We start from the raw sequence: 7,614 nt of genomic DNA on the forward strand, positions 1-7,614 counted from the left end.
AAGCTCCGTTGAAAAAAGAGGTGGTGGTGGGGTTGGGGTGGAAGTGGGAGTGAGATCCTCCTGCATTTGATGGGATGGTAGCTATTCGCATACTGTTTTTTCATTTTATTATAATACGTTAGTTATTATAGAGCGATAAATATTCCTAGATCATTAATTAAAAATTTAAACTTAAATTTATTTAAATAAATTTAATAAAAAAAAAAGTAGAACAGAAAGCCTAAATTTTAGGGGGGAAAAGTTAAAACAAGAAACTCATGTCAAATGCCAAATTGCGAAGTATTTATTAGACAAATATTAAATTCAATTTCTACGTAAATCATTGGCACTTCTATTGCTATTGATATTGGTATGCTAACTGTTTTGTCAGCCGGAGCCGGTGCCGGTGGTGCTCTTCCGCCGGCATTTGTTCTAATTGGATCCAATTTGAAATGGTCGAATTCGAGGCGTTTAACGATCTGGGCTGGCTGTGAATTTCCAGATTTTCTTCCTAAACAAGTCGAGAAAATCAAAGATCCTTATGCTAGAAACATGGCTTCACGAATTGAGAGAATACCAGTAAGTTTTAACAATCTGCTGTTGTGAAATTTATTTTTGTTATTTTTGAAGTGAATGAAGCAAGAGACGAGTTTAGAATTTCTAAAATATGAAAAATTCCGTAAAGTTTAGTATTCTTTGTTAATGTGTATATTTATTGCTGTTTTTGCGAGACTGATAATACCACTTTCACTTCTTCCTGTACTTACTTATACTTTCTTCATATATTGGGTCCCTTAGCGAAAAGGATAACTGAGTTTTTCTTTGATTGAAATTTGTATCTATGTTTTAAAAGTATTTTAAGTTATTAACTATTGTAATTTAAAGTACTGTTAATTATTGTGATTTAAAGTACTTTTTACGTATTTTTTTAATATATAAATTTTAGGGAAAATGCTCAAGTACTTCTAGACTGGTACTAGACTATGACCGAAATCTTAGATACATTTTAACTAAACTAAGGTCCTATTAACCCTGAATTTATTTTTTTGATAATTTTATAGACCTTTTGTCTTACGTGGTACATTCTGTATCTCCACAAAATTGAGGCGCGTAGGAGATATTTGGATGCCACGTAAGTGTCTCCACGAAATTGAGGCGCGTGAGAGATATTTGGATGCCACGTAAGCCAAAAAGCTGCACAAAATTATAAAAAAAAAATAAGTTTAGGGGTAATAGGATCTTAGTTTAGTTAAGATGTGTTTATGGGATTTCGATTATAGTCTAGGGTACTTATGCATTTTCCCTAAATTTTATATTAGAAAATTTGGCTTCTTTGTCTGAATACATGTCAAAGTTTAGAAGTTTGAATCTCGAAATTCATTGTACCATATAAACTGGGACAGAAGGAGTAATTGTTTACTCCGTCTGTCCCAATTTATATGAAATCCTAAAAATCTTGCTTGTCCTGTTTTGTATTGAATCCACCATTTTCTTCCTTTATAAAGTTACTGTTATTGTCTTGATTGTTGATCTTTGTTGTTGTTTCATTTAGGTAAACTTATCGAAGGATCGTGTCATGAGTAGTTGTGTGAAGCCAAAAGAAAAGAAAGAGGCAAATCCAGTTGTGCTTCTTCATGGTTTTGATAGGTATGTTTTATAGTAAGCTATTAGTTTTGATCACTTTTTTCTAGCTATGCTGTTGTTCATTATACCTCATTGTGATCAGCACGTGTTTAGAATGGAGGTACACGCTTCCATTGCTCGAGGAAGCTGGGCTGGAGACTTGGGCAATGATATCCTTGGATGGGGTTTTTCTGATTTAGGTATTTCGATTGTTCTTGCTCTATCTCATTTTTTATTTTTGCAGAAACGAAAATGAAGACTTGCTCATGGTCTCACCTCTTTTCGTTTTGTTCTGATTGTTAAGAAAGGCTTCCATCATGTGATGTAGCTTCCAAGCGCGATCACCTTTATCAGGTATACCTACTGATTTTGTGAAATGTATGTTCTCCGTTTACTCGTTTTTGTGAATTTACCAGCCTTGTTTTTCTTTCAGCTGTGGTCTACCTATATCCAGAGGCCGATGGTACTTGTCGGACCGAGTCTAGGATCAGCTGTTGCTATTGACTTCTCTGTCAACTATCCTGAAGCTGTAAGTACTTTCAGTAACTGTGAATCCCGTTCGAGATATTACAAATTCATTTCTTACTCTGAAGTACTTTTACTTTATATAGGTGGATAGGCTGGTTTTAATCAACGCAAGTGTTTATGCGAAAGGTACAGGAAAGCTTGCAACCTTACCGAAAACAGTAGCTTATGCTGGGGTGAGTCCATGGGATGTATATTCTGATCTGAATCATAGATATAACATGTTTTCAAATATGATCGCAGACATTCTTCGAGTATCTTCCATCTACGATTTCTTTGTGTTTTCACTATGTTGACAAAAAACGCGTTGCAGGTCTACTTGTTGAAAAGCTTACCAATTCGGTTATATGCAACATCATTGGCTTTCAACGGCTTACCATTAAGTACATGTATAGAATGGACTAATGTAAGTTTTCGTTAAGAAACCTGAAAGTCGTGGAGCTCAGGTGTTTAAAAAGTGGATCTGTACGCTCTACTTGTCTTATCGATCAGACCTTTTGATTACGTGTTTTTTTTAATCCAGATAGGTCGTCTACATTGTTTATTACCTTGGTGGGAGGATGCAACAGTGAATTTTATGATCAGCGGAGGCTACAATGTCATTGATCAGATAGAACATGTATGTGGACGTTTACTAATAATTTTCCTATAGCACAGAGAGCGTTTTGCTCCATTCTCATTGCTTGGTGTTCTGTCATACAGGTAAAGCACAAAACACTGATAATATTAGGTGAAGACGATCATATTATTGACTACAAGCTAGGAGTGGTAAGTTTCTTTCAAACTTCGGAAAAATATTTACTAACATGTTAGCTCCTAACAGCCAAATACGCGGTTATAACTCAAGTGTTCCATTGATTTTTATGTGCTCAGAGATTGCATTGTGAACTTCCAAATGCGACTCTACGCCAAATACCAAAGTGTGGCCACATTCCTCATGTGGAGAAGCCTGATGTTGTCTCCAGGTTGATCGCGGAATTTGTTCAGTCTGATCAATCACAAAAGGCGAAACCTGACTCTGTCTCTACCATCTCTGTTCCTGTGATGATTTCGTGTACTTGCACAAGCAGATATTTAGCAAATCCAGTGTCTCCACCATCTCCTCAATTTCGCGGTATAATGCTTTCATAAACTAATACTCGATTTTTCTTGTATATGTGTATATAAATAAAGGTAAAATAGTCAAAACGTAAAGCATTTGGATATCATTGAGTTCTTAGATTTGATTCACAAGAATTCTGTTCAACATGTTCACAAAGGATGAAAGGTAAGAATGAAACAACACATTTCAGGGTGGGGGTTAATAATCAGGTAGTCAAGTTTAATTATATGGGTGGTTGGATCAATATATAAGAGTTGAATAATTTAATTCGGTTTTTCAATTTTGATTATAGTCGATTTTTTTATTTCAATTTACTTATAATGATAGAGTGATTGAAAAAGAGAGAGAATGATCAAATGTCTTCCTAATCTATAGTCGAATTCTCAACTACACACTTATATTTTATGGGTATCCTATTATCCCTTCATACTATTTTAAAGCGGAATAAATATACCCTTAAGTGTTGAATGATACAGAGAGTGTATTCACACTCTCAAAGGCATGTGAGAGACAAAGAACTGATTAAAAAATATTTGAAAATATTTTAAACTTTTTGTTAAATATCGGGAAAAGAGTCAAAAATACCCCTTAACTTTGTTTTATTGGTTGAATATACCCTTACCATTAAAAGAAAGTTATTCTTAACCCTGTTGTTACTAATTTCATCATTTATACCCCTCAATTGGATGGAAAGTCCCAAATTGACCAAAATCATCCAATTTCACTTGAAATTACCCAATTTCATCTTTTCGACCCAAATTTGAATCCGATCCAAATTCAAATCCAACCCAAACAAAACTCATGACAAATTAAATCCCAAAATCAATTTCTTCTTCATCTTCTTCCTCTCTGAATAAAACAAAATTTCATCTCTTTGCTCCATAAAAACTTCATACATTTGCAACAACATATATTCTCGTGGATTTATCAGCTTGCCAATTCAATTTTCTTAGTTTAACATAATTTTCTTACTTTAACAGAATGAGAGATGAAGAGCATGCACCCAACAATAATCAAGTATACCTAGAGGCAATTTCACTCTCCCAACACGACACATATCATAAATAAATTCAGGCCTCATAATTACACCTGCAATAAAATGGACTCTTGAACTGTGGAAATAGACAAATTACAACTCCCAATGTTAAGTCATCATAACCCTTTGCAATCACATACACAGACAGGTGAAATAGGTTTGTGTTAAGTTACTTGAATCGGGTTTGGATCGAAAAGATAAAAATGGGTCATTTTAATTGAAATTGGTCTAATTTGGATCAAATTGAGAATTTTCGTCAACTAAGGGGTATAAATGATGAAATTAGTAACGGTAAGGGTAAAAATAACTTCGTCTTAACGGTAAGAATATATTTCAACTAATAAAACAAAGTTAACGGGTATTTTTGACCCTTTTTATTTTTCAAACTTTTGCCTTTAATTCTATTTTCTTTACTTTTCTTCATTTCTTTTTCTTTTATCATCCCCCCCCCCCTCCCCTCTCATCAACACCCACCTTACCTATAAATCTCCATTGCCATTGTTGAACCACTATCACCATAGCAGCTCCATTTCCTCACCCATCTCTTAATACTTTTTCATAATTTATCTTACTTAATAACTCACATCCATTAACCATCAAAATCATCAAACAATTATAAAGACTACTATTATTTATGTAGTAAAAGAATAAATTAAAGTCATTAATTTTCTTGCTCAGACAAAAATTATCAACCTCCAGATCTTATTTTTAGGTTTTATTAACGGCCGATGAAGGAATCTAACCTACACATGATAAAAATTTCACGAAGTTGAGCAACAACAATCAATTGATTCTATACAATCCCAATAATTCAATGGTTTCCTTTAATTTAAAAGGCGTAAATTGGAGTTGCAATTTACCTCCAATTCTAAGACGATTAGCGAGAACTTCAAGCATGAAATTGGAGTTGCAATTGTGAAATTTGAGTGGGAGAGGTGAAAATGGTGGTTTAAATAGTTCCTAAAGTAGTTATTGTGGAGTTGCTAATGAATATTAATACTTTTTATTTTATTTTTTTAATTTAAATATTGATACTTAATTTGTGGAATATAGAAGGTGTGAGTGGGGGTGGAGAGAGATAAAGATTTTGGGGAGTTACAGTGGAAAAAATTGAAGCATGATTTAGGACAAAGTGAAGAGGAAGAAGATGATGAAGAAAATAAATATACTTATATTAGAGGGTCATTTGACCATTTTGTCAAAAAGAGATTTAAGTATACTTTTTATTTGTGTGATCAACTAAAACTTTAAAATGTTAATTGAATAGAAATTTTCAAAAAGATTGAGAAATTGACACCAACTACAAATATTTTCATTGAAATATTAACATTCAGTATGCAAATTTATAAGATTAAACACTATCATCAAATTGAATACAAAACATTTACAACATAGATTGTAAACTTGCGGGAAAATGCATAAGTACCTCCTCAACCTATGCCTGAAATCTCAGAGATACACTTCTACTATACTAAGGTTTTATTGCCCCCTGAACTTATTTTATAATAATTTTCTACCCTTTTCGGCCTACGTGACAATAGTTTGAAAAAAATGTTAACACACGCTGGGCCCACAAGATAGTTTCACGTAGGTCGAAAAGGGGTAGAAAAATATTTATGAAATAAGTTCAGGGAGGTAATAGGACTTTAGTATAATATAAGTGAGTCTCTGATATTTTGGGCATAAGTTGAGGTGCTACTTGCGTATTATCTCTTAACTTGCGACAGTGACTATTTTTCTTTTTTTGAAAAACTACAGAATATAGCAAACATCAATTAATATTTAATGTATATAGCTACGGTTTATTTTTTTTTATGCTATATGAATATACTTACATATTAATTAGCAAACTTAACTTTGAATTATCAATTTTTTTTAGTTTTTTTATATGTATATAATAATTATTACTAAATAGGAAAGATATCACTATACACCTAATAAATGCAATATGCATGTTTTATGGGGCTATGTTTCCTGTACTTACCTAGTTACCTTATTCAATATACATGTATTAATATCTTTTTTTATTATTTTCCCTCTATTTTCCTTCTAATTCAAGATAATTTGCATGATTAATTGAACGATTTTTGTAATTCATCTATGTTGGGTATTTTTTAATTGCATTTTTTTTATCATTTATATGAAGTTTATATTTGTATACATATATATGTTTTTCAGTTTTCGTAGGATTTTGTTTGAAAAAGTTATTTTCACTGTCATTCAAATACATAATTTAATTATATTAAAATTCACTTTGATATAAATAACGTAATACATGAATACATTTCATTCTCTTAATACACACATAATTGTATTTGAATATTGAACACAATAGAATCCATATACATTTGAATACTTGTTATTTTTCATGGATTGTCCAATTAGAAATGCAAGTGCATTTGGATACATTAATACATTACAAAGATTTGAATGTATATGTATACAAAACATCTTTTTTTTTTTTTTAACACTGAGTGAAATACATATACATTCGGATAATCATATTTTAGCATAGTTCATTGTCATTTTTTTTCTAGATTATCCAATTGTATTGATATATCAACACAATTGTATTGAACAATTTTAGAGATACAATTATATTTATCGTGTATTAGAATCGAAACAAACAAGATTCATTCACAATTACAATGAATCAATTTAACTAAAGAAATGCAAGTGAAATACCTTTACATTTGAATAAGAACAATAGCGACAATGAAAATTTGTACACGATGTATCCAATTTTTTTAAAAAGTAATTGGAATTCGAAAGTATACACATTGACTATATAATCATTAGTTGTTAATGTAACAATGGGAAGTTGAGAATTTCAGCACATTATTAAAGGGACTCAGTTACCTTAATTGATTCAGTATAATTCTAATGATAAAACTGTATAATTAAAAAAAAAATCACAAATACAACTAGATGTTCATATAAAGTGTAGTCATTTTTAGTAAATAACATACTTATAACTATTGAACTTCATTAACCCTATAAATGTAGTCATTTATGTAAGTTGCTTTTTTTTTCAAACCTAAATCAACCAAATCAAATCACAAATCGAGTTTTTTCTTAGGTTTGTCTTGTTTCTTCGATTCAGTTTGACTTGTACACTCCTATATTTGATATATCGTTAATATAAGACTATAAGATTCAAATACTTTTTTACTTTCTTAAACTCTATATCAAATCAAGATAGACCAAAAAATAAAACGGAGGGAGTAACTCTAAACCATTGATCTTCTTTTTTCTTCAAAAAACTACCTAATTACACAATATTTCTATCATATTTTGCTTATTTTCTTTTATAATTTGAAATAATTACATATTATCTCACTAATTAATA

General features: G+C 31.3%; 1 pseudogene; it reads left to right on the forward strand.

Moving 5' to 3' along the window:
* Positions 1 to 319: 319 nt before the first annotated feature.
* On the forward strand, positions 320 to 3,509 carry LOC107020049 (annotated as a pseudogene).
* The last annotated feature ends 4,105 nt before the right edge of the window (positions 3,510 to 7,614 follow it).

This window comes from Solanum pennellii, chromosome 5 (genome assembly GCF_001406875.1).
Source record: "Solanum pennellii chromosome 5, SPENNV200".
In the NCBI taxonomy this organism is placed as follows: domain Eukaryota; kingdom Viridiplantae; phylum Streptophyta; class Magnoliopsida; order Solanales; family Solanaceae; genus Solanum; species Solanum pennellii.